Source organism: Rhinichthys klamathensis, unplaced genomic scaffold, assembly GCF_029890125.1.
Source record: "Rhinichthys klamathensis goyatoka isolate OS25496 unplaced genomic scaffold, OSU_Roscu_1.1 h1tg000467l_1, whole genome shotgun sequence".
Classification (NCBI taxonomy): Eukaryota; Metazoa; Chordata; class Actinopteri; order Cypriniformes; family Leuciscidae; genus Rhinichthys; species Rhinichthys klamathensis.
In genome coordinates, this window is record NW_026606956.1 from 394,753 (window position 1) to 420,548 (window position 25,796).

A 25,796-nucleotide genomic window follows, 5' to 3' on the forward strand; every position below is an offset into this window, starting at 1 on the left:
TGAAAGGAAATGCAAAGCTAAGTTCTGGTAAACATCTCCAAAGCAGGAATGCTTTTGACACCACATGCTACAGCGGATACCCAGAGCTAACCAACCAACATGAGAAACACGTAATTCTGAGAGTGAAAAAAACAAACACGGATCATCGTTCTGCCAGTAGCAGGTGCGGTTCGATTCAAATGCCTGTCAATGCTAATGTACGCTAATCAGCTGTTGGATTTGCCTTTTTTGGCTGTCACACGTAATGAAAGACAAAAATATGTCATCAGACACTTTTTTTCTTCTCTTGCAGAACTATCAAAGCATGAAGGTGGTGGGCCATTCAGATGAGGGAGAGAGAGAGAGAGAGAGAGAGAGAGAGAGAGAGAGAGAGAGAGAGAGAGAGAGAGAGAGAGAGAGAGAGAGAGAGAGAGAGAGAGAGGGAGGGGGCGTCACAAAAATCAGAAAACAACTGCACAACCCACGTGGTGGATCATGACAGCAGTCAAGTGAATAACTCAAGATGGGGAAGCTTTGCAGAATATTGATTTAATGCTGCATCCGTGCAGGGAGGATGTTCACCCGCATTACGCACGCTCTAATATTCCCAACATACCTTAGGCCTTTGGTTTTCCAAGCCACTCGGAGAGAAAGACAGAGGCTGAAATATTCCTTTCGCATGAGCATTTCAGAGCCGAATGAGCCGCCTGTGCTGGACTGCCAGTGATTAGCACTCGTTTTGTGGAGAACGGGGGTGATATGAAGCATCCCAAAGAATTCTTGGTCAATACTGTGTGTATTTGGTACGTTCACCCAATTAAAAAGCTCAGTGAGTAAAGGTTAAATGTTAGTAGAAGTGCTAGATACACAAATAAAGGGATCTTATAAAGAACATGTCAGTCTTAAGAAATTGATATTATTAAAGTCCCCTTTACTGCAGGATATATTACATCCTTCTGATGCATGGTGACCCCTTTGTTTGACAAAAAGTCATTTTTTTACCATTCAGGAAGTGATGTTTCCACCATGAGGAGATTTACTTTTGAGCCTTTCTGATCTAAACATTTTCTGGGCCTCTTGATAGTATAAATTCAACATTTATGATGAAAGTGGTGCCCCAAATAATATATTATATGATCTTCTATTGCAAATACTGTACATAAAAATGTGATTGTAAGTTATTATATTCTTAGAAAGGTTGTATTCTGTAAAAGGTCATTTTAACAGGGAAAAAATTTCAATCCTAAACCTGTTTTGGTTAACCTTATTTGATTAATTTGCCTTAACATATAATATAAAATTATATTTTGATTGACAATAGGTAATGGTTTTAGAGTTGTCGTTTTTTTTCTTTAAGCTTTAATTTTACATTACATTTCTGGTAATAGTTTTCATTTTTATATTAAACAATAAAATGTATACGGTGTTGTTTTGAAGTAAAAAGAAACGGTTTTTTTTTCCTCAGAGAGTTAAAAGTGTTTACTGAAATTGTCCATGCAAACATCATTGACTATGTTGAATATTTAGCTTATTCCGTTTAAAACATATTGCAAATGCATGTTATAATTTAATTGCTTAATAAATTTGAATACTATAAACACTTGATATGTGTAGCTATTTAAAATGCACGAAAGCAGGATTTTTATCAGTAATGCAGACGATTATCAATAAGCAAAAAATAAACCAAACTACCAATAGCTGATTCTTACTGATGCATTTTTTTTTTTTTTGGTTCCAGGAGCTTTGAAGCAGCGTTGACCTCAGACATCAGAAGACATTCCCCGTTTTTCTTCTCACGCATTCTTGCGCACAGAACTCAGCGAGGAGGAGCGTCTTTCCCTCCGCGTGCGCCCAATGGAACAAAGAGCAGCGTTCTCAATGTGCACGCGTTCAGCCAATAGGAGCGGCTCCCTGCTGATGACGCGACGCAGCGGCTCTGGTCTCTTCCCACTGCGCAGGAAGCGAGACGCGCAAAGGAATCAGAAGTTAAACGCAAAGGTAACGCGGCGCTCTCTCAACAGAAGCAGCAGCAGTTTTTACTGTAACCGCTCGGAGTTTCCCCACGAACGCAAGAGGAACCCGGCGTCTAGAGCAGAATGAATGGTTAGTATCGATATTACTTTTTTATTCTACGAAAAACACTTTGCAAGATGCGTTAGATGTTTATCGTAGTCGCTCAGAGTTTAAATAAGATTTTGCTTTGATGTTTAAAGACGGATTCTGGAATAACAAACCTTTGAGAAAGCTAATTATGATAGAAATTAAAAATTATTATTTTAGAGCACTGTTTTATAGTAGGCTACTGTCGATTTTGTGTATTCACGCATGCTTGAACTTTTTTAATATGATTGTGATGATTCTATTAATTCTGATTCTTGTGAAACACACCTTTATTATATTATAAAACGTATTTTCAACCTAATCTAAATCAGCTTAAAATCACTGACATGTTCAGTTAGTAATTAAAACAATAAATGTATTTCAAAAATGATATTTTGTTGAAAATATTGCATTTTTATTTTAAATATACAAAGATTTATTATCATCCCATGTGAAAATCTTCGACATTTTGTCTGTTTTTGTTAAATTTTTGTTCAATTTGACTCGTGTTGTAAAGTTGTGACAGCCGGTGACCTGTGTCAAGCAGTTGTGTGTTTGGTTTTTTTCTTCATTAATCATATGCAGACTTCCATATGCATGTTTAAATGCAGCTCATAAATATAAATAATGCTTGTATTAATATTAAAATAACATCTTGAGAGCTGGGCTATCAAGAAACCTGAGTTCAGAAAAAAAGACTCATTTAGATTGCAATGCAAGACTTTGATGTCTGAGGGTCTTCAGATGTTTTTAATTAGGACCTGTAAAAAAAAAAAAAAAAAAAAATCAGTCTGTCCTGTTCTCTGGGGCGATGCTTTGAAAAAAAAAAAAAAAGGCAGGAGAACACAGAAAGTCACTTCAGTGGAGGATCGTCTAATCAAATTTTTATAGCGTTTTCTCGTTTTTTTCCCTCTCTCTGTACCCTCCCTCCCTTCTTCGCTTTCTTGATCCCGGTGAACGAGTTTCTCTTTGTCTGCCTCTTTGGTAACCACACCTCCCCCCAAAACACAGCCGGCTCAGACACCTGAAGGCTAGACATAATGATCAACGCAGTCCCCATGAGTCTGGATGCCTGCCAGTTGTTTTCGCTCTTTTTTCACTACTTTGTCTCTTCTTCTGTTTTTTCCCCTTGCATCTTTTGCCCTGCTTAATCAAGGGGCCGGCATGCAATGTTGGGGGCCAGTATGCAGTATATGAGGGGCCAACTCTTCTGCAATGTATGGACCAGGGAGAAAGAAGTCTGGCACACATGCGAGGAGAAGCATGAACAACAATGTCTCCTTGTGTGTGTGTGTGTGTGTGTAAGCGGGAGTCTTTATTCAACCGTGCTGTTCAAAATTGCATATCAGGCTTTACTTTACCGTACAAGACCTGTCAACTTACAGTATTCGTGTGCTTAAAAAAAGGCTAAGATTTCTTTTTAGGCATGTTTTGTGACTCTTGGTTCTGCGTTGGATTTTCAGCTTGTTTAAGTGCTTTGTCTGTGTAAGATTAGGTTTACCTCATCTGAAATTACATAAACTGAGGCGTAATAATGCAAGAATGAATGTTGCGATGAGGAAAGCCGTAGGATTTTTGCACAGTATCCTAATCCTAAGAATTATTTTGAGGACTGTTTAAAGTCAACAGACTTAACATAAATAGCTTTTAAACTAACAAAATTAATTAAAAAAATTGGGGGGCACAATTCATTTTAATGTTTGTTTTGATTTCAGTGCAGGATTCATATATGATTTAATGAGAAGTTGGATACTGATGTGTTAAAAAAAACTATTATTAATTTAAAAATTACATTTTTATATGTTTTGCTGCTTTACACACGCAAAACTCGGAATATTACTCGCACATTTGAAAATCATTACATTTGGCTTACATTAGCGTCTGTTTCCTTGTATTTTCATAGAAACGTGCTTCCTGAAATCAGTTTCCCAAAAAATCGCCATTTTGTCTCTAGCTAGTGCACTTTGATTTGCTCGACGTGCGATATTTTGGATGAAGTCTGCTTGTGTTTTCTCACAGAGCTCAGAGCCGACATGTTGGGAGTACAATGGCACTAAGTAGACGGCAGATCCTTTCTTTCTCGCTCTCCTCCTCTGCCATAAGCCTTTGAAGGGGCGTAATAAAAGGTTCAATAGAAGCAACAAGCTGTTTTTTTCTCTCCTCTCACGCGTTCTTTAGGCATTCTACCTGCGCATGAATAGGAGGCCACAGAGACCCTCTGACAGAGGAAGAGTGTTTATTGAGGGCTAAAGGGCTCAATACAATCAGACAGCCTCACGTAGAGAACTGCACGGCTTGGGCGAGAGGCCATGGGCGCGAGTTCTCCCTAGTGTCACACCCATTGACTCCGTTTGAGCGAACGTTTTTGAGCTGCTGAGGGGAAAATCGTATAGCAGTTCACATTGTAGATATAGATATCAAGTGTGTTTTTAATAGATGTTTTTTTTTTGCTCATCACAAAGACTTAAAATAAAGGTTCTTTATTGGCACAGATGGTTCTATGAAGAACCTTTAACATCCATGGAACCTTTGCATTACACACAAAGTTCTTTATAGTGGAAAATGTTTTTTTTTAGAGTATTAAAATGTTCTTCACATTCAGAAAGGGGGTTCTTTTTAGAACTGTTCAATGAAAGGTTCTTTGGGAAACCAAAAATGGTTCTACTATGACGTCACTGAGAAACCCCACTTTTGGAATTTTTAAGAGACTATTTTGAAGGGCCAAAATAGAAGTTAATGGAAAACAATAAACTCATATCTGAATATTGGCGTGAACATGTCGTTTTAAATGTCTAAGATGGTTAAAGGAATAATTCAGCTTAAAATTAAAATGGTCATCAAACTAATTCAAAATATATTCCTTTTTTTTCCCAGAAGAGGGAAATTCATACAGAATTTGACAGAATTAAAATTTTGGGGTGAACTGTCCCCCTTAAAACTTTAACAAAAATTAAACCTTGACAAGTCAAACAGTATCAGTACCATTAGAAGTTAAAGTAATCCATACGTACATCAATCCCTCCAAGGTATATCATCTTATGTAGCACACATACACAATTTCAATTTGGCATGTATAGAAATACCATCCATTATGTCAGCTAAGCTTAAACCTTGCAGCCTAGCATTAAAAGAAAATATGTAATAATATTTATGCTCGCTGAATTATGGGGTGGAATTTGAATGGAGGGTTCTTGACTTATTCCTCTTGCGCTCAGTGTGAAAACGCGTTGCCGGCTAGAGGTTAATTGTTTTTAGATCTTTATGTGTCAAGAGAAAATGGAGAAACTGGTGCATAATTGAGCTCCTGGTCGTTTGAGTGATTATGGATTAACGCGCCTCTCCAAAGGAAAAAGACAGCGAGGGAAGGAGAAAAAAGAGAGGACGAAAAGATCCATGTTGTGAGCTGCAACCACAGGGGTTGTCTGGCCTTTTCAGAGCAAGGAGTGGAGGCTTGTTTAGTCAGAGTCTCTTGGAGGCTTGACCTTTGACCTGTGCCGTGCTCCTCTGTGCTCCAGGTGCAGGTCGGTTCTCCACGGTGTTCATTGCACACACACACACACACACACACTCGGAAGGGCTGGGGGTAATGTTGCATGATGGCTTTTTTCCCCCATCTTTTATTTTTTGTTTGTAAGAGGTGTGGCTGAGGCCAAAAGGGTTGCAAGGGTGGGCGGAAGAACGTACTTATCCTGTAGTATTTGTTAAAACACCCTTGAAGTTCATGGTTTAAAAACGGAGGGCGCAGCTAAAGATAATGCAGCGTTGTAATATTCATGAATGCATTAATCAGGAGGTTGTCATGTATAATTATTACAGTGTTTGATAATGCCAGAGCAAATCACCTCAGGCAGTGGTGATTGCTGCCTGATGCTATTAATGTTCTTTAATAAAATGCCCGTGTGGGCCGAACCATCAGCGCAGCCCGGTAGTTAAGTGCTGTAAGGTTAATGAGGCAATTTACATACGTTCTGCCGCCATCTGGACGCAGTAAGAGACAGCTGCTTGCTCTTATTTCATACTGTGTTTTGGGAGCTAACCCACAGAAATGTCATTCCAGTACATGCAGAGAGCTTGTTGAACACTTTTGACTTTTGTCCCGTCAACACGGATGAATTCTGGGAGAGATTCGCTATGCTAATGAGCAGTTTTGCTTCTCAGTTGCAGCTTTCGTTTGTAATCCTCCACACAGTAGCTGACTTTCAAAAAGGAAAAAAAGAGGAACTGATTGGTTTTTAATTTGTTTTTTAGTAGTGTATGCTAATAGTTCTTTTATTTTTTTGCTTTAGCATGTGGTATCTGTTATACATACAGTTACTTGATATAATTAGGTATACGAGCATAAAATACAAGAGCTTTATATTCATTGAGCTCACTGTACACGGCATGTACATGCTTAGATAAGTCTTTAATGGTTTTATAAGTCATCAGTCACTGATTAAATGGCTGAAAGTGAAGAATACTGACATTGCGTAATTAAAACTGGAGGAACTTTTAAAGATATGACTCACCATAAACTTAAATTTCACCAGTATCCCATGTTTTTTCTTCTGAAGCTCTTTCACTTAGTGGTTTTCAAAAAATAAATTCGCTGACAGACCACTTAAAACAGGAAAATGGGAATTGCAGATCTACAACACGCTTGCTACCTCAAAACAACTACATACTGTTTTAAGTAGTGTACAAAGTATCCTTAATTTTTAACTTTAATCTTGAAATTCTCTTTTTCTGATCAATAATGTTGCCAGATGGCCATTTATTTCTTATTTCATTGACATTAACTGGACTGCTACTTTTAGCTAATGAGACAAAATGCTAAGCTAAAAAGTTCGCTAGCTTAAGCTTAGAACTTGCGCATGTATAACTGTCAGAAATGAGACAAAAAAAATTATCAGAAATTATTGTTAGCACAATCACTTCATGCTATCAGTTGATTAATTCAATCTTGGTACTTTTCAACAATTATAACTATTTAAGTCTTGAGTAGCCAATTGACTGGCGGACCATTTGTAGTCTTTCACATACTTCCATCGAAAACAGTTTGAGAAGCGCTACTCTACCTAGATGTTCCTAAAGCTTTTGAAACGATGCTGTATCTTTATTTTCTAGGTCAGCCAGCATTTTCACCAAACAGCATTATACCAATTGCAGTCGCTATCTTTCCTTAACAGCGGCAAGAAAAAAGGATACATGGATCATTTCACAACACTTCCTCCAAGGGCTGGACAAAGAACAGCCACTCTGCAATCGATAACCAACGGCCGAGGGCTGTTAAAGATTTGCAGTTTGGATTCGAAGTAGGTAGACACAACCAGAATCCCCTCTGACAGCTGAAAGCAAATAACTGTTACTGGGCTATCCGTAAAATTCCTGAGATGGACCGTGAAAGGCAAAACTGGTGGATTCCTGCTGGCTCCGTTTCAGGCATGGTAGACTGACAGGGGTTTAAGCAACGAGCGTCGAGGGCTTGCCGGTGAAACCTGACTGGGTTTTCAGGCAGGCCGAGAAGAAGGTGGAATTAATTCGCCGTCACCTCTGTGTGCCTATTGAGGGCTTGATTCTTCGAGCTTTGCACAATCTTGGCGATTAAAAAGTGATCCTGCTCAACAACGACTGTGTTAGAGTCAGCGGACGTGTTTGTTCCAGTTAGAAAATCGTGGAAAAAGGAACATGGGAATTAACTCTTATTGTCAGAAGCTCAATCCGAGATGAAAGCCGTTGAATGCACGGTTTTTGCAAATTCAGCATTTGTCCGGTTGTGTGGCTCTATCAAAGCAGAGCAGCACCAGGGAGCCTTTATTTGCCGTCAATTGTGCTGCAATCCCTAAAAGATATAGTATCATTTTATTGTTCGGCTGCTCCTCATTTGAACTCGAGACTCTGTTGTGCGATCCATTCAGTCAAATTCTAGGGACCGTTCCAACTTTCAAGTTCATTTAATGTCTTTGAACCCTATTCATGTGTTTGCAAAGTGAGCTAAAGACCTGCGAGCTGTAAACTTCAAAGCACTTCCATATTGTACTTATTACAAGAAGTGCATCCAAGCATTAGTGGGTCTCGTATCTAAAGCATTTATCCTCAGCTAGCAGAAAGGAAGCTTAAGTTGGCAAGCCATTGGCATCAACAATTTGTGCTACATTTTGCAACCCTTCCACAATAAATAAACCACCAGAAGGTTGCTTTGTGTTATCAATATGGTGGCACAGTTTGATTTAGCCAAGTTTAGCCTTCACCTTCAGTTTTAGGGCTCTCACAGTTGTCCGAGTGGCATCTAATGGTGGATAAAAGGGGAAGAGAGATGGCAATCTCTTTCTGACCTGACTGAGATGTTTTGCAAGATGTGCCTGTACCTTGTTCATACAAGAACGTTGATGGCTTTGTTTGGTTTTCCTTTGGTACTAGATGCCAGTTTGATGGATGTTTAATTGAGACATGGTGGACAATGAACTTGAAGCCCCCAAGGGACCACTCAATTAGTTTAGCACCATTGCCGAAGCCTCCCTGTTTTGTCAATGCGAGTACTGGGACTAGTAATCTCAAGAGGTTTTCATGGTCTGCTTACGAATGCATCCAAACTCCCTGTGGCCCTGCCCTGGTCACCTCCTAATTTGAGTTAAACAGTCCTTTTAAAAAACATTAGTGCTGGAGTAAATTTGGCGTGTGACCATTGTCAAGCTCCCTCCATTGACTTGTGGCATTGCTTTTGTTAGCATTTGCATTAGCATAGCTTTAGCTTGCACCTGAAATCAGACCCCCTTAGGGTTCCAGTTATTAAAGTTGACTTGTCAGTGAAACATTTTACCATTTCAACATTTCTTTCTAGTAAAGGAAAATGGTCTTAGACTCTTTTTTTTTTCTCAGTAGCGTAACTGTATTGAATTTCCTCAGGCCTAAATCTTTATTTTGTTAAAAATTGTTAAATATTTATATCGGGGTTTTTTTTTAGGTAATAATGCATGTATTGATGTAGTAAAATATGATAGATTTGGAAAGCACCAACAATTTTTCACAGAAGTCACAGTTAAAATAATTTTGGATGGGGAAAAGTATGTGCTAAAGATCAGAAACGTCAAACCTGTAAAATCAATATTAGATGTCCATTTTTTTTTTCAAATCCTTCTTATGTTAAATACTTAGAATGTTAAGTACAATCTTGAATGAATTATTCCACTCAAGGTTTATCTAGGGATTGCCTGAGGATTATTATGAAGTTAGCACAGGAGTGCTCATCTTCAGTCCAAATATTTATCTTCCTACTCAGGTGTACGAGTAGATCTGAACAATATGTCTTGAGTTATGAAAAATGCTTGTGATTTAAATATCTGCAAGTACTACATGCTCAAAATGTACAACTTAATATACTAGATGAATGTAGAAGTAGATGAGCGCAAACGCTGCTATGCAATCTTTGCACTCTCGGCATTGCCACAAGGGGAGCTATAGCAAGCATTGGCATAAACTGTCTTCTTCTAATCTACTGTAATATTGGACACATCTCATGTTCATAGCTACTAGCTACCCGAGAGATTTTGTACGTAACTACGTAACGCACATGCCTTGTGGATTTTTCTGGCCTACTCATGCTGTTAGGATTTTGCATGGATCAAATTTAGATTATTTATACCTCAGCGTGTTGTTGAAAGGTCTGCCTGCCTCTTTCCCAAAGTGCAGAACTACTATAAACATGGCCATACGCTGATTTCACGCAGCCGCCATTTTGAAATCGAAAGCCAGGCCCCGGTGGGAAGAACCCCGGAACTACAGATAGACAACAATGCCTTGGACTATGGATATGTCTATACTTCGTTCCTGCTTCTTTTTTTTACATTCTGAATTATATACAAAAAAAAATATTTTACTTATAAATGAATTTCACTGTATATAGTCTAAAGTATGAAAGAAATGTATGTACATTTTTAGAATAACTAATTTCTACATTAAACACAACAATACGCCATCGCATTCGCGACTCTCCTATGATCCCACCGGAGCGATTTCAAAATGGCGGCTGCGTGAAATCAGCGTATTAAAATAAAACAAACCATAAAATGTATACTCATCATTGCCTCAAGCGGCATTACAATGTGCATAATCTTCAAGTGTCGATTTGTTTGCAACTATCTATTACACAGTTTAAAAATTGACAATTATTATCTTAATTGGATCTATACTTATTATCTAGTAGTTATTTTTTAATTCAAGTGTCCTTGTAATATTTAACCAAAAACAATAACTTTTCCTCCCTTCTCTTATTTATGACTTATGAGATCTCAACAATTAGCAAACATTGATCCAATCAAATCCCGATAGACAAAATCAAGTCCCGCCCTACATTTATTCTGGTTTGCTAAGCCATTTCATTAGTATATACGTCACAATCGGAATTTACTTTAATGCCAACGTTAATGGTAACTCTGTCACCCCCTAGAGTACTGAGGTGTGTTACCACTAAAAGTTACCCAAGAATGTACATAATGTATGTACAATGCATCTGCATACTTAGTTTCTGGCCTGCCCTTGCCTTTTGTACAGACCAAATTGATGTTCCAAAAATATAGGATACATAATTAATGTGAATGTTAATGCGAATGTTAATTTGTGTACTGTATAGGTATAAAATGCTCTACATGTTTGTTTTTGAATGTTTGTTGAATTGTTTTTTAACGTCATTTAAATATGTTCAGAATCTGTCTGCATCTTTCCCAAGACAAATGGCTACCATAAACATGGTCATTAAAATAAAACAGGCCATAAAATGACTTTTTAAATTAAAACCAGGGAAATGGTTGTTATGATCTAACGACGAAGGGAACAACTGCCACAGGCACAGAGAGACACATCTATACAGACTAACCATCGTACTTGAATGTCTACCTTGTAAATGGCATGTTATGTATGTATGTTGAGACAACAAAAAAAGGTCCACATTACGGGTTGTAGTTGTCAGCGTAGCATGTTTTAGCCTTGAATGTTTGTTCAAGGCGGATGCTAGTTGAGTTAAGCGATGCATTGCTGAATCCCTGACTCTCTACCTATCTTTCTCTCGTTTTTGGAGGGCTTGTAAACTGGCGGTCGCCTCATCTCCTAACCCCTTTTTGAAGCCCCCTCTGGTATTGCTGAGTTGACAGAAATGCAGGAATGGTAGGAGCTTGAAAACGAGAGACCCTCCCCGTCGCTCACTATCTCACTTTTCACACTGCCTTTCCCTCTCTCATTTTTTGCCGAGCCTGTACAGGCATGCCTGTCAACCGAACGGAGGGTGGATGGGGGCGCTGAGGGAGAGGAGTGGTCTGGGGTGAACAAAGGAGCTCTGTCACCGCTTTTCAGGGGTTCTGGGCTGTGCAGGGTGAACGGAGAGCTGGGTGGGGGGTGGCGAGAATGGCAATTAAATATGGACGGGCGAGCATTGAAACCGAACATAGAGGAGGACAAGCATTGAGTGTTCACACATATAGTCAAGCTCGAAACGGAGACTGTGGAAGCTCTATGTTTGTCGTTCATTGTGCAATATTTGCCCAACCCTTTATCTGTGCAGCTGTGGCCTAAAAAAGGAGAAAGAGCGCGTTGAATAGCCGCACAGCTGCTGGCGATTTTGATGAGCGTCTATTACCACTACAGAGTCATCCTCTTGCGCTGAAGTCACCTCTCCACACAGTGTAATATAGAGCAGGGCAGGGCCAGATCAGGGCAAATGTTTGATTTGTCAAGCCTTGCTCATCCTTTCAAAAACAGCAAAAACACAGCTGGTGGCCACACAGTCACGACCCCGATGACTGGGAGGTGTTGTACTGTCGTGACTTTTCTCTGTAATACTCTTGCGGGTGCCGCGGGAAAGATAACGAAAAGTATTTTAATGTAATGATTGGAATCCGCGACCTCGTCTCATCTTGTCAAATTGAGTTTTTTAAATGAAATGCGCTGCCTTCTGCTTTCGCCTGACTTTAGACAGTTCCATCTGGTGAAACGATTTCCTTATCGTTCTTCCTTCCCCCTCCCTCTGCATTTCATAGGTTATCAAGGCGCCAGAAACAGAGCGAGGGAAGCTGTTAGAAGATGCAATGCTGGGAAGTCTTTTAAACCCTGGTTCTTCTGGTGACTTGGCAGAGCTCAACCATGGAAGTCAGACTGTTGCAGGCCGAAGACGACCGATAAAGGTAACAAATTTACCTCTGAGGGTTTTTGGTGAAGTTGAAATGTATGTTCTGTGTCCTCGAATGTCTCCTCGGTACCATCTGCAAACGTGTGTGTGTATGTGTGTTGGGCATTTTGCCATGTGATCCAGGTGCAGAACGTGTCGTTTCATCTCCAGCTCATCCTGCACACTCAGGCGTCAGTTCCTTCACTCATTATCTGTGCCTTCATCTAACCTCGTCATGTTAAACCGACATCTGAGACTCCCTGTATTTTACTCACTGCAATTACCTCACCGCAAGACACTATCACTGCTATTATGAGCGAGTCTGGAACAATATGTCATCTTTAGGGTTCAAATATAGGTATTCCACAACCTTTGCTGACTATGAAGATGTCCGTTATGATGTAAAAGTTGGTTTTCAGGTAGTCTGAAAGAGCAACAGTAAAACATAAGCATGCAATGATTTGTAATTATCGACAGTTCAGCCCAAAATTTAATTTCTGTCATCATTTATTGTCCTTTGTCAAACCTGCATGCTTTTTTTCTGCCGAACACAAAATAATAATTTATGAAGAACGTTCATAATGAACGTGTCTTTTGAACTCAAAGAACACCATAAAAGCCATATGATTCAGAAATTTAAGCTGTAATTCACTTAAACTTTTGTCGCTGGTCTGAGGTATTGACAACAAACAGAACTAGATTGCTTTTATGGTGTTTTTGTCCTTTTTTGAGCTTGACTTGCAGTCGTTAAAAATGTGGTGTTCCACAAACAAAATAACAGCGTGACGGGTCTGGAAAGACATGAAGGTGAGTAAATGACAGAATTTTTGGTTTTCCGGTGGACTACTCGTTCAAGTTTAAATGTTGCTTGTGTACATGGTTTTTACAGCTCTTACCCTTAAATCCACAAAGATCAGAGTTACCGATCAGCCGTTTCATTCAAAGTGTTTGCTTTTCCCCAGGGCCAAAAATGTTGCATTGTGCTGCCAGTTAGTATTCCCAAGACGAACTCTCAGCCACTTAAACTAAGAGCATTCTTTATCCTTACTAAAAGCTTGAGTAAATGATCTCTAGTCTGTCAAGTGGTCAGACAGACTGGCCCTGTAGGATTATAGGTAACACAGATGTAAATGCTGAATGGCCGGAAGGCTATAATTTCTCCTTCCTCTTCTATCCCCCATCGGACCCCACCCTCCCTCGCTCTGGTCTGTTGTAAAAGTCCCAGCAGACTTTGTCGGGAGACTAGTACACTGGCTGTCTCTTTTCCAGTGGACACTTGCTACATTATCCTCGCTCCGCCCTTTTGTAGACCCCCACACGCCTCAACGAGTGTTTAAAAGCTACTTTTATTCCCTCCGGCGACGACCTCTCAAGCTGTTGTCTTCCTGGAGGTGATTCACTCGGCCGTTTGATTCCTTTTCTCTCGCACCTCAGCCTCATCCTCTCCTGCTGGGTTAACAACGCACCTCCGGGCTTTGACTACTGTCGCATGGCAGGTGAATCCAGCAATTTCACGTGGACTTGAAAGCGGGGGGTGGGGTCTGTCATTGAAAGTACCAATTGAGAATGCAATTTTAGATCTTTCTCAGTTAGCATAATCTACCCCTTTTTTGTAAAAGTTTTCCCTCATGTCTCCACTCCCATGCTGGGAAGTCCCAAGGTCCACTCACCCTATTCTGTGTATGCAGCAGGTGGCTAGTGGCTAGCATGCTAGCTGGTGTTTGCGAACCTAACAGTCCATTACATGCCGAATTAGCAGACACAGCCCTCAGAGCATTTATAAAGTCACACTGTGGAGGGATGGCTAACATTGTCCTTTGGTAATTGGCACAAGCTTGGTGGGATTTAGAACTGTCAAGGAGGATTTTAAGGAGAGTTGAACTATATGGCAGAGTGCTGATAGATGAAAATTGTGTGAATTTATACTCGCATGATTACGGACAGTCACTGGTTCTTCGCATTTGCCTGTAGTGTAGTAGTATGCTCTACACAGTCTTCGTCTCTCTGTCCCAATTTATGTGATACAATGCATAATTGAATATTTAAATTATAAAATGTAACCTCTGAATCTTGGAGCAAATGCACAACGTTGATGCAAATTGTAGTCTGATTAACATTTACACATAGGCTACTGGGTGAGGCTGAGGTAAAATCACATTATCAGATCTGTTAGTCTGACTTTGTGAAGTCTGACTGGTATGATTTCAGTCTGTCATAACATTTGCTTTAGTCTGACTAAAATCATGCATGTAAATTTACTGATTTCTACTTGAGAACAGTATAGAAAAGAAAGGAAAGGCTGAGGAGGAAAGGAAGGAACAGCATTGGAAAATAACGCAAACCAGACTGGTTTTGAAACATCCAATCGTTGCAGTAGCTCAACAGGCTAGCATTGCGCTAGCAATGACAAGGTCATATTGTCAAATGTATATCTTAAATAATGTATGCAAATGTCATAACACACCGATAGGCTAGGAAGCATATTCATAATTCAACATCCTCTCCTCGCATTCTGTAACAAATCTTTCCCTCGCGGGTCAAAATGACCCGAAGCCCTAATTTTTTATTTTTTTTTCAGAAAGCTTGTATCATTTCATTTCTATAATCTTTTTAATGCGATTTCTTTGGAGATTTTTTAAAATATTTTTTTATTTTATGTACCTTAAAATTAAAAAAAAAAAAATATATATATATATATATATATATATATATATATATATATATATATATATATATATAATTTAAGCACATTCCTCACATTCTTTCAACTTAAATTCAAAATAACTCCAATACATGCATAACCAGCCGATATCAGCTCAAAATATATCACATTGGGTCAAAAAAAATGAGCTGTTCCGCTGGGTCCTAAAGTCAGTTCTTGAGTTTGTCTTTTCAGTATGCATTCAGATACACATGTAGACATTATAAAATCATTTTTTGTAAAGTTTTAGCATTTTTAATTTTCATTTTGAGCATTTTTCTATGTATACTGAAGCATTCCTCACATTCCATTCATTCCTAAGGGATCGAATTGACCCGCGAGGGAAGGATTTTTTATTTATTTTTTTACAACCACATAAACTCCTTGAATCCAGTAAAAAAAAAAAAATGTTTTTTTTATTTATTTTTTTTATTCGTGGTTCAAGTGTGACAGAAGTCCTAAGGTCGTAGGACTCCTCTGATGAACACTCAATTTAAAAAAAAATTTAACAAAAATTAGTTTCTGGTCAAAATGACCCGAGGGAAGGATGAGGGATTTTTGAGAAATTTAATTGAATATTGTCCGAAAATTGTGTGCATTTACGTAAATGATGGGATAGTTTACCTGCTACTTCACAGGATGCTAAATGAGCGTGTTTCTATGGCCCATGCTAATTATGTAGCTCTGCTATAGGACCTGAGTGATAGTTACCGGTATGAAATCTGGACAGCTTTACTACCTCTGAGAACAGTGCCAGGGCCACGGGCACTTGACCAGAGAGAGATTATCTGTGGGCTTTCTTTCCTCCCTGCCTGCCAATATAAGCACAGCCAGCCATTTCACTTATCACCGGAGGTTAAAAACTACTGGCTAACCACATTGTGTGTCAATCTTCATGGTTCGTACTGTAGAGCTTGAAATGATCGTAGCATTTCAGGGAAACCTGGATGGAATTTGAGAGCGTTATTCCTACTGGGTTCATGAACTGCTTGAAATCCTTGGCTCTGTGGAGGCTTGTTTTGGACACAATGGTGTTCAGTACATTCTCCACTTGTTTCTTTCATAAGGTGCTGAACCTTCAGGTGGACTGAAAGCTCTTTAGAGCCCAGGGTTTGCGAGGGGACAAAAGACTCTTCACATGACTGTATTGATAGAAAAGACCTGGGAAATCTCCTGCAACGGCGTTCTTTCTTTAGGCAACATGCACAACTCCACGCACATTGCCATGTATTTTTGAACTGAATATTAATAATCGGCACATAAATTAAGTGATAAGTCAAGATTTCTGGCCCAAACAAGCAACATTGTAATCCAAGATTGATATAACAAGCAATGTTACAACAGGCCCTACTTGCCCGTAATGTATTTTGAGAGATAAATGGTCTCAAAGAGATTAAGTCGGTACAACCACGAGCCAAAGCGGTATAAAATGTGCTCATCACACTCAATTTGCCTAGCAAATTTGTAGCCGTTAATGCTGCTGTGGGAAAATATATTGAGTTACTTACCACCTTGTGTCTTTGCTGCCCAGGAGCTGCTCACGCGAGTTCAGGGTCATTACCCTCGCTGTCAATGACAAATGGAGCTTGATAGCATCTGCGCTTAGCTACAATGGAAACAGATTAATACCTCGGGGTGAAACTTTGCATATTACGAGGAGGAAGGAGGGGGGCGTTTGCACCCTCTCCTGTTTTCTTTCGGCGTCCCGTGTTTTGCAGCCCGAATAGTTGTTGCTCTCAAATGAGATCGTTTTAATGGATCATTTGGAGATTTCGAGGGGAAACGGTTTGTTTGGATATGCTAAGAAGATGAACGCTTCTGAGACAAAGGATGAATCATTAAAGTAGGAAAAAAATACAGCTATGTTCTTCTCCCGCTACCCTGCACTTTGTCTCCCGCTTCGTGACTGTCCCTGATATTGTCATTGTAAATTACAGACTATCAGGGGCCACGGAGCGTCTTGTTTTAGGAGACAGTCTTTTATTACAGCGTCTCAGTATTTATGACATCCTTTCATCTTAAAAACTTAACTCTGGATGCTCCCGCTTACAACCCATAACATTTTCTACCTCAAAGGTGTTTACATTTGCATGTAGGCCTGTGCATTTCATAGATGATTTTATCCAAAGCGACTTGCGTTCAGTGCATACGTTTTTTGTTTTTGTTTTTCAGAGTGTTGCCTTCAATCATAGCCTTATTTTTAGTTTTGAGTCTCTCTTTTGAGTCATCACCTGTGTTAGCTAAAAACAAAGATGGTAGTCATTTTGTCTTGGTTAGTGTAGTTGTAAATGTTAGAATTGTCCATTTTTCGATTTAAGTTTTGAGTGTGTAATGGCTGGTTTTCAGTGTGGCGAATTTGTACTCTGTATAAATCTCAAATGAGGGAGGTTACTGCTGTTATGACGACGCACTTTCAAGTCGATGGCACACCCTGAGGATGGAGACAATTAAAACATCTAAAGCCTTGTTTAGACGGCTAATCTGGGTGGTCCAGAGCTTGGGCGACAAGTTACAACTGGTTAGCGCCACAATAAAGTCTAGAAAAATGAAGGCTGGTCTGGAGAAGTCATGCCACTTTGGAGATATTTGAGGTTTTGATGTTGAATGAAAAGTTAGAAATTGGATCAGTTTCATGCAGACATTGATATTATTACATTAAATGTATTTCTAGTCCGTGGTGCACTGTAAGACTTTTTAAGACTCCAAAAAGGAGTTTGTGGGTGGTCCTCATTTAGGTCTCTGACTTGTGTATACATTAGCTTGTTGAAGACACAAATTGTGAGCCACATGGAAGTTTCTAAAATAAAAATGTTCATCAAGTTGTCAAGTAGGAGCAAGACTTGGAAAATGAAACTGGATGACTTAACATCGTGCAATTCAGTGCATTACATCGGTGTTAGGGTTGAAGGAATCTATACAGATTTTGTAAATCTTTATTCAAACTGAAGGTTTTCATATTCTAAAATCTGGATTTCGGTGTGCCTGGAGAACCAACATTCCATATGTAATTAGATTCTCAAATGTTTCTCCCAAACAGCAATGAAATTAAAGCATTGAAGTCTTCCATTGTCTTTTATTTTTTATCCTTTTTTCCCCAAATGTCTCCTATAGAGTTTCAATAGAGATCTCAGTAATGTCACAAACTGTGCTCAAATTTGTCAAGATCCCAAAGTCTGCTGTCAAACGTCAGAACATTTCTTAATTTAAAATGATCCAAACTAATATTATAGATCTGTTCTCTCTCACAATATGTCAACAATTGTCTCATTTGTCTCTATTTCTTCTTCAAACAATTTTTAGAAGAAACATTTGTGACGGCATTTGTGGGAGTTCCATTTAATCTCCTGAGCTCTGATATGAGCAATGCAATTTTCCTCTTATTTTTTTTATTAAATTTATTGGTCAAGGTCAATTGATTACATTTATTTTTCAGACATATTTTTGCTAAAATGCAGAATAGGCTGACTGGATGCGCAACATTACCCGCTAGCAACAATAGTCATTATTATTACTGCTGTCCTAACTATGCTTACATTTTACATTTTTAACATTTAGATGTTTATTCTTAAATTAGAAAACATATGAAATATATTGGCAACTCCTCTCTACAAATTTGACCTTAAACTGTCTTCAACAGAATTGCCATTTTTGTCCTCAGTATTTCAAAATGAATTGATTTAGTTTCAGCTCTTGTCTCTTTTCTTTTTTAATCCAACAGCACCGTAGAGACTTCTGCGTTTCACGTGTTGTCAGTTTCCTTGGTTCCTCTCTTTTCATCTTCTGTCACTGCTCCATGTGAGATTGGGCGTCACAGTGTTCTCACATGTACCTGGCCTTTGAGATATCAAAGGTTGACTGCCATCTGTCCTAGCAGGCTAACACAGACGCGTGAGACAGAGTTTCTCACTCAGGTGAAGCCGTCTGGCTACAACCAGCTTTATCTGTTACACACAGAGGTAGAATGTGTTACAGGAACACACAAGAAAACAGTTCAGCACAATGAATTACCTTTATCTTACAGATAAATAGACATATATGACCAACAGAGACACTGAGAGAGGCACGTCACCCACAATATTCAGATTATCATAGGTTTTCTGTGACTTTTAATTTTTTTTAAACATGCACACTTCAACATGCGGTTGCAATTTCTTAAACAATTGTGTGTAAGTTTGAATAAGGAAATCCATCCATTTGAATTGCAATTGTGTATGCAAATTTTGGTTGAATCGGTGGAACTTGCAAAGGATACCGTAACCACATTGATATGAACAGATATAATTTACCACTGCTACCTAGAAGCATTCAAATCAGTCATGAGATTCAATCCAACTGGTTATTTTCAAACTGCCTTTTATATTGGTCTGTGATGAATTAAATACATTTGTTAGACAACTAGTCTAACAATTTATGGTCTCAAATTATGCTGCAAAAATTTTTAATCAGTATTTGTTTAATTAATTAATTATTAATTCATTCATTTGCATCTTTATTTTCTACGGAAGCTTGTTTTTGCCACGGAATAAAAAAAATGAAAAGATAATTGCGACTTTTTATCTCGGAATTGCGAGTTTATATCCCGCAATTCTCACTTTTCCCACAATTCTCACTTTTTTTTTGCAATTGTGAGTTTAAATCCTACAATTCTCACTTTTTTCTCACAATTGCGATTTTATATATCGCAATTCTGACTTATTTTCTCTGAATTGTGAGATATAAACTTATAAAGTCCGATTATTAGGGAAAAAAGTTTATATCACGCAATTGCGCGAAAAAAAGTCAGAATTGTGAGATTAAAAAGACGCAATTACCTTTTTTATTTTTATTCAGTGGCGGAAACCAGCTTCCATAATTTTCATTTCATTGTATCTTTTATATTACGTTATATTATATTATATTTGTTTTAAACTTTATTTTTTAACAAATATTATCTGAAAAATGCATTTGCATAAGAACCAAAATTGTGCGAGATATTACGACTTGTTTTCAGAGATTATATCCTTTTGAATGAAGTTTACTTTTCTTGCCCCATTGGCAAATTGTTAAAGCATAACTCTAACAAAACGTAACAATTTAGTAAAGCAGATCTCCTGCCAAGAGACGGGAATCACGGGCTACCCTCACACTGACCCCTCCAAGTGTAGAATTTGTACACACTGTGAGTGTTTGCTAAAGGAAGTCCAGAAATCTTTCAACTTCCTTCCAAAGTGCTTGGAGAAATCCTTCACGTCCTACACACCCTTAAATAATTTGTTGGAAAAAGAGAGATGACCCAGAATGTTCCAGCTCTGCAAACTCCACATGCACTTTTCCCTTTAAACTACAGATATGGGGCTAAACATTTTGAAAGAGATTTGATAAAAAGTCAGGCATTTTATTTATTTTTTTGGTTCTCTCTCCCTGTCTCTCTCAGGTCCAGACATGAAGGAGACCGCGTCTTGTCTGTGGCATCTCACAATGAGAAGAGCTTTCAGCGTGTCGCGAGGTAATTACTCTCCTTGAGGGAGGAGGGCGAAAGCTGTTTATTGTAATTATGTCAGAGAGATGAAGAAGCATGCTTGTGAGATGCTCAAACATTGTCTCAACATATTTGGGGGGGAATTTACCTGAGTTATTATGTGTCAGCATAATATCCCAACATCACATTCCCAGCCAGCTATAACATTCAGTTGTGTTTAGACCGTCAGGATAATGATGTGCTAACGCTTGTGAAACCGTATCGTGTGTGTGTGTGTGTGTGTGTGTGTGTCGTCTACCCTGAAGCCCTTGGCCCAATACACTCGACAGTGACCGTTCCATCCACACAATAGAAAAATATCCTGCTTCTCTCCATAACAACAGCTCTGCTGAAGTGGCGGGATTAGAACATGCCGGCCCCGGCCAGGGGTTGCCATGGGAAAGAACCTCCCTTCTCCTGGATCTGTTTTTCATTTACCCCGCTGGTCTGGGATCGGGGTTTTATGTGCTTACACTATCAGTGTTTGGCCCATTAATTCACATCTGCAATTATAATGTCCAATTAGAGCCCAGGTTGGCTCGCCTTTTTTGTTATGAAGTCAGAGGGGGTTGGAAAATAGTGCAATTTTACACTGAAAGGGGTATTTGTTGATATTGCGTTCCTGGTTATTTTATGCCCGCAGGCTAACAGTTAATTGTGAGTAGGTGATAGTAGGGTAGTAGAGATTGCAGAAAGAAATGGAGGAGGAAATCACAACAGGAACCGATGTATTGAGGCACTTGAATGCCCCATGAATGTAATGGCTTGCTAGATCGACCAGTGCAACATGCAGAGAAAATAACTGCTTTTTGTTGAAAAAGCATAGTAACTACAGTATACAAAAATATGTATGTATTCTTGCATTAAAACCATGATAACTTACAAAATTAACCATGGTTTTACTACAGCATTTGCAGTAAAAGCACTAACTATAACACTATGGTTTTGGTACAGTACCATGGTGGGTTTTTTTTGTGTGTGTGTGTGTAGAAAAACCATAGTAACTACAAAAATAAACTTGGTTTTACTACAGCACCAGAATCTTAACAATAGAGTTTGTAGTAAACCATAGTAAAAAAAAAAAAAAAAACTTGACTATGGTTTTACTATATGTCTGACTCATTTATACGTTGAGGGAGAACATTTTGTTTACAAAATTAAAGAATTGGATTTTATTGTCACTGTTGAAGTCACATCAAATTATTAGTAGCACCATTATTAGACTTTGTGAAACCTTATAAAAACACAATAAAATATGATGTAGTACGTCTTAGGATATGTCCAAATGTATGAGATCACACTGAAAACCTAGGTTTTATTTAAGCCTTGCGGGTTGCCCACATGCTCTCTCTCTCTCTCTCTCTCTCCACATTACCTACTGTATGAATAAAAATAGCCAAAAAAGCGCTAGTGTGTATAATATCTCTCATCTGAGATGTTAGGATCGCAGCGGTAGGGGCTGTCTAGCCATGCGGTGCAGGCCTCTGAGGAAACCCTCGGCAAATGGATGTTCTCTTTCAGTGCACAGCAATAAATAATCCAGAAAAATGATCGTGTCTACGGCAGAAGAGGTGGGAGACTAACGAGCCCGCTGTTACTCATACTGTCATTAGCTTCCTGCTCTCTAAGCCCCACCCACACCTCACTTGAGGGAAATTTAAATGCTAGTAACACAGAACACATATCCTAGTGCGCCTGCTGCTCTGCTAGCTAAGCCGCTAATGTTGTGTTGTAATCTTAGCTCTATAGCCAAGGCTAATGGGTGATGCAAGCACAAGTAGACTCGTTAAAGGTAGTGGGCTTAATGGTTAAACGAATAGCCTGTATCTTGTATAAACCTTGCATTGGTCTGTTAGCATTTAAATAGCATGCTGCAACTCTTCAAGATAGCATGTTGGAGCCAGCATGATACTTCTTATGGTTTTCTTTACGTTCTTGTTCGCATGACTACTTTTTGTGATGAGCAAACAAGCAATTTGTCTTCCAGCTTTTAGGCGATATCGGTTTTATCGCTTTTTCGCATCAAAAGACAACAGTACAGCTGTCGTATTGGACTATTAGCATAGAAATAGCATGGCTGCTAATCTTCGAAAACATTTGATCCATTATGATTCTTTTTATTTTTTCATATGCTTTCTGCGTGACTACTTCAATTTGAGATTTATGACGATTTTTTAGATTTAAGTTCATTAGCGACAAGCAATGTGTCTGTTCCAATTAAAGGTGACCTATAATTCAAAATTGAATTTACCTTGGTATAGTCAAATAACAAGAGTTCAGTGCATGGACATGACATAGAGTGAATCTCAAACTGGACTGTTTTCGCGTTCTCATTTAATTCACGTTTATGAAAAACACCCCTGAAAAATGGTCGGTTCTCCACACAATACCGACTGTGACGCAATAGTCGGGATCATTAATATGTACGCCTCCAAATATTTGCATATGCCAGCCCTCAATGCCAGGCGGAACTGCGCAGCCGAAGCATGGCAGTTGCTCAGTGTGGATGTACACATGAACACAAAAGTATTTTTTAGTTCCTTCATCTGAGCCTCTGAAGAAACAATGGGTTAATTTTATTTTCTCTGGAAATTTCCAAACATTTCACCGACTGTTTCCTCAACTTGGGCCAATACAGAGCTGGCCTCGGATCGAGCTACCAAGCAACACTTTCTGATGTGTAATTGTTCAAGTTCAGACAGGTAATCTTTCTCTCAAAATCTTTCAATACTGTTTATGCATCAGTACGTCAAGCCAGTGACTAAAATATCAGCTTCACATCGTTTCTTTTAGTAGGATGAAAATAATCGTATTTAAATTGTGAACAAATTATATACAGAAAGCGATCAAAGAACAATCTTTCCACACAGCGCGAGTTTATCTGGACACTTGCCAAACTCGTTATGAAATCAATGACGCACGTTACTGCACAACGAAGCTCTTACTGTATTTACATCATCGTGTTTGCATTGGTGAAAGCATTAGAGAGAGTGCAGAAACTGCTTTGCAATGATAAGATCTTCATTCTCACGATCAACACACTGTCATCTGCTCAATGCTCATCACGGCAACATTTTATGTGATGGGAATAGATCTAAATACTTTAAAAACATCTCACGATTCGTTAATCTCGATAGCTGTTATAGTAAAAACGTATAATAGCAGTAGTAAAAGTATTCGGGAGAGAGTTTCACATGTAATGCGTAGCTATTTCATATGCAAGCATGTCAGCCAATCACAGCAGTGGCCGCGGTTACACTGAATCCCACAGCAGACACGCCCCTTCAAACAGAGTGTTCAAATCAGAGGCTAAAAGCAGGCTAGGAAAAATGCCATTTATTTCTAAATTATGATTATTTTTTATCTAAAAAACATACTAACATTATAAGGGTAACCCAGGAAACATTATAAAAAAAAATAAAAAAAACATTCTAGGGCACCTTTAACATTTTGAAGATGGCTTTTATCACGTTTTGCTTTATCGCATCGTGGCCAAAGTAAACCAATTATCAAAAAGCCGGTTTTCAAAGGGGCGCTTTTAACGTAACGTTAAAAGTTCTATTCGTACAGTAAAGCTGCCATATTATCAGTTCACGTTCTTTTTTGTTGTTTTTGTGCACGTTATATTTCACGATGGTTTTTTATGCTAGCAGCCGCATTGTCTCGTAATATTTCACGATCCCAAAAATGTTTAAACGTGCAGACACACACACACGTCATGGTCTGTAATGACATTCATGACTTCAGATGTCCACTATCGACTGATTTTCATGGTTATTGAGAGGCTAACCTCACATGCTTTGTTTGAAAACTGCGCGCTTTTGACAGGCCTGCGGTCTTCCTGCCGGTCAGTAAGCTTTAGTTGGAGCACTCATCCAAACACACACACACCATTTGTTTGGTCCTCAAGGGTTTTAAAAGGCTGCATGGCTGGTGCACATCAGCACAGATACTTTTGTTTGCCTGATATGTGAGGAAGCTATGTTTTTCGGTATCACCAAAGCATGCAATTAGAAACGGTGGCATATGTGTGTGTGCAATGTCCTCCTCCTTCGTCCTGATAGAGGCCCCTTGTGTGAAGATCTTACAGACCCAATTACTGTAATCACGATGATCAAAGGGAGGGTGTTGAAGAGAAGAGAGCAGCAGTCAAGTCAAAGTCTGGCTAAGTGTGTGTGTGTGTATCATTTGCGTGGGGGTAGGGGTGCGGTTTGCTGTTCGATTCACATCCATCATCTGTTTAATGTACGGATTCGTTTATACAACTCTCAATCTCTTTCTTTTTGTGTGCATGTGTGTGTCTTTGCAGTTTCCAAAGTTGGTACAACAGATACACTGGATGAAGTCGGAGGCCAAATCCCTCCTGGGCGGCTGACCCTCTCCTGCACCACGGTAAAGGGTGAGCGTCGATGTTCGGGTGGCAAAGGCAAACGGGTGGACAATTTGTCTTCGGCCTTAAAGGTGCACTCAGGAATGTTTCCGTGTTAAAAGTTTACAGAACCAGAAATAGCACTAAACAAAAGTAAATGTGATTTTAAAAGTCGGTCATATCAGTAGCCTAATAAAACCGGTTTTATTTTACATGGAATGGGTCGCCTCATGGAGGCCACCATTTTGAAACTCACTTAACCGTCCTATTATTAAAAACTTGTGCTTGCTAAATATATTATTCAATAGGACAGCAAAAAAATTGCATTTCAATCATGTTTTTGCTAACTAAATGCTTTTGGTTTTGCATCATTCTGCATCCACACCACTAGGTGTCAGTATGTCATGTTAGGCATTGCAACCAGCACAATATAAACCAAAAAATTACTGAGTGCTCCTTTTAAAGTGTATCTTTTAAATAAGATTTCCAAGATTTATAATGCCCTATAATGAATCCTGTTCCATGTTTATTTAACTATAAATTACACATGTCATATGAACATGCAATGGATCTTCCATATAACATCTGTTCTCTTTTCTTGTTTCCTTTTATTTATTTCTCTGTTTCTGTTTATCGTGTTATGCTTGCTTACACTTGGATTAAGGCCAGGTTACTGTCTAAGACTTGTGGACACTGAATCTAATCACCTTTTGTTAGCAAGACTTTGTTTGATTTATAGAGAATTTTATTTTATTAGGCCATCAAAAGAAATGAACACTTTTACATTTTGTATGTTAATTGTATTTTTAATTATTTGTATATGAATTTAAAAACTTGTGTATCGTATTTTCAAGTGAAAAAGAACATTCATCTAGAAGTAATGGAGCGGGGGGGCTTGAAGTGATAAACGTGTGATAGTATTGGTTAATATTTTTGCCCCGCCCACATGGCCTTGGTTACATCAGCGAGAAATTGATGCACAATAAGACAAGGGGCAATCATGGAAAAAATAAAT

At 38.8% G+C, this 25,796-nt stretch overlaps 1 long non-coding RNA gene across 1 annotated transcript; it reads left to right on the top strand.

The window, feature by feature from the left end:
* The first annotated feature begins 1,846 nt into the window (after positions 1-1,846).
* On the top strand, positions 1,847-24,944 carry LOC130071979 (uncharacterized). The gene is made up of 4 exons (XR_008804060.1): positions 1,847-2,082; positions 12,087-12,230; positions 20,329-20,400; positions 24,722-24,944. It is a non-coding gene; the product is annotated as an uncharacterized LOC130071979 (long non-coding RNA).
* The last annotated feature ends 852 nt before the right edge of the window (positions 24,945-25,796 follow it).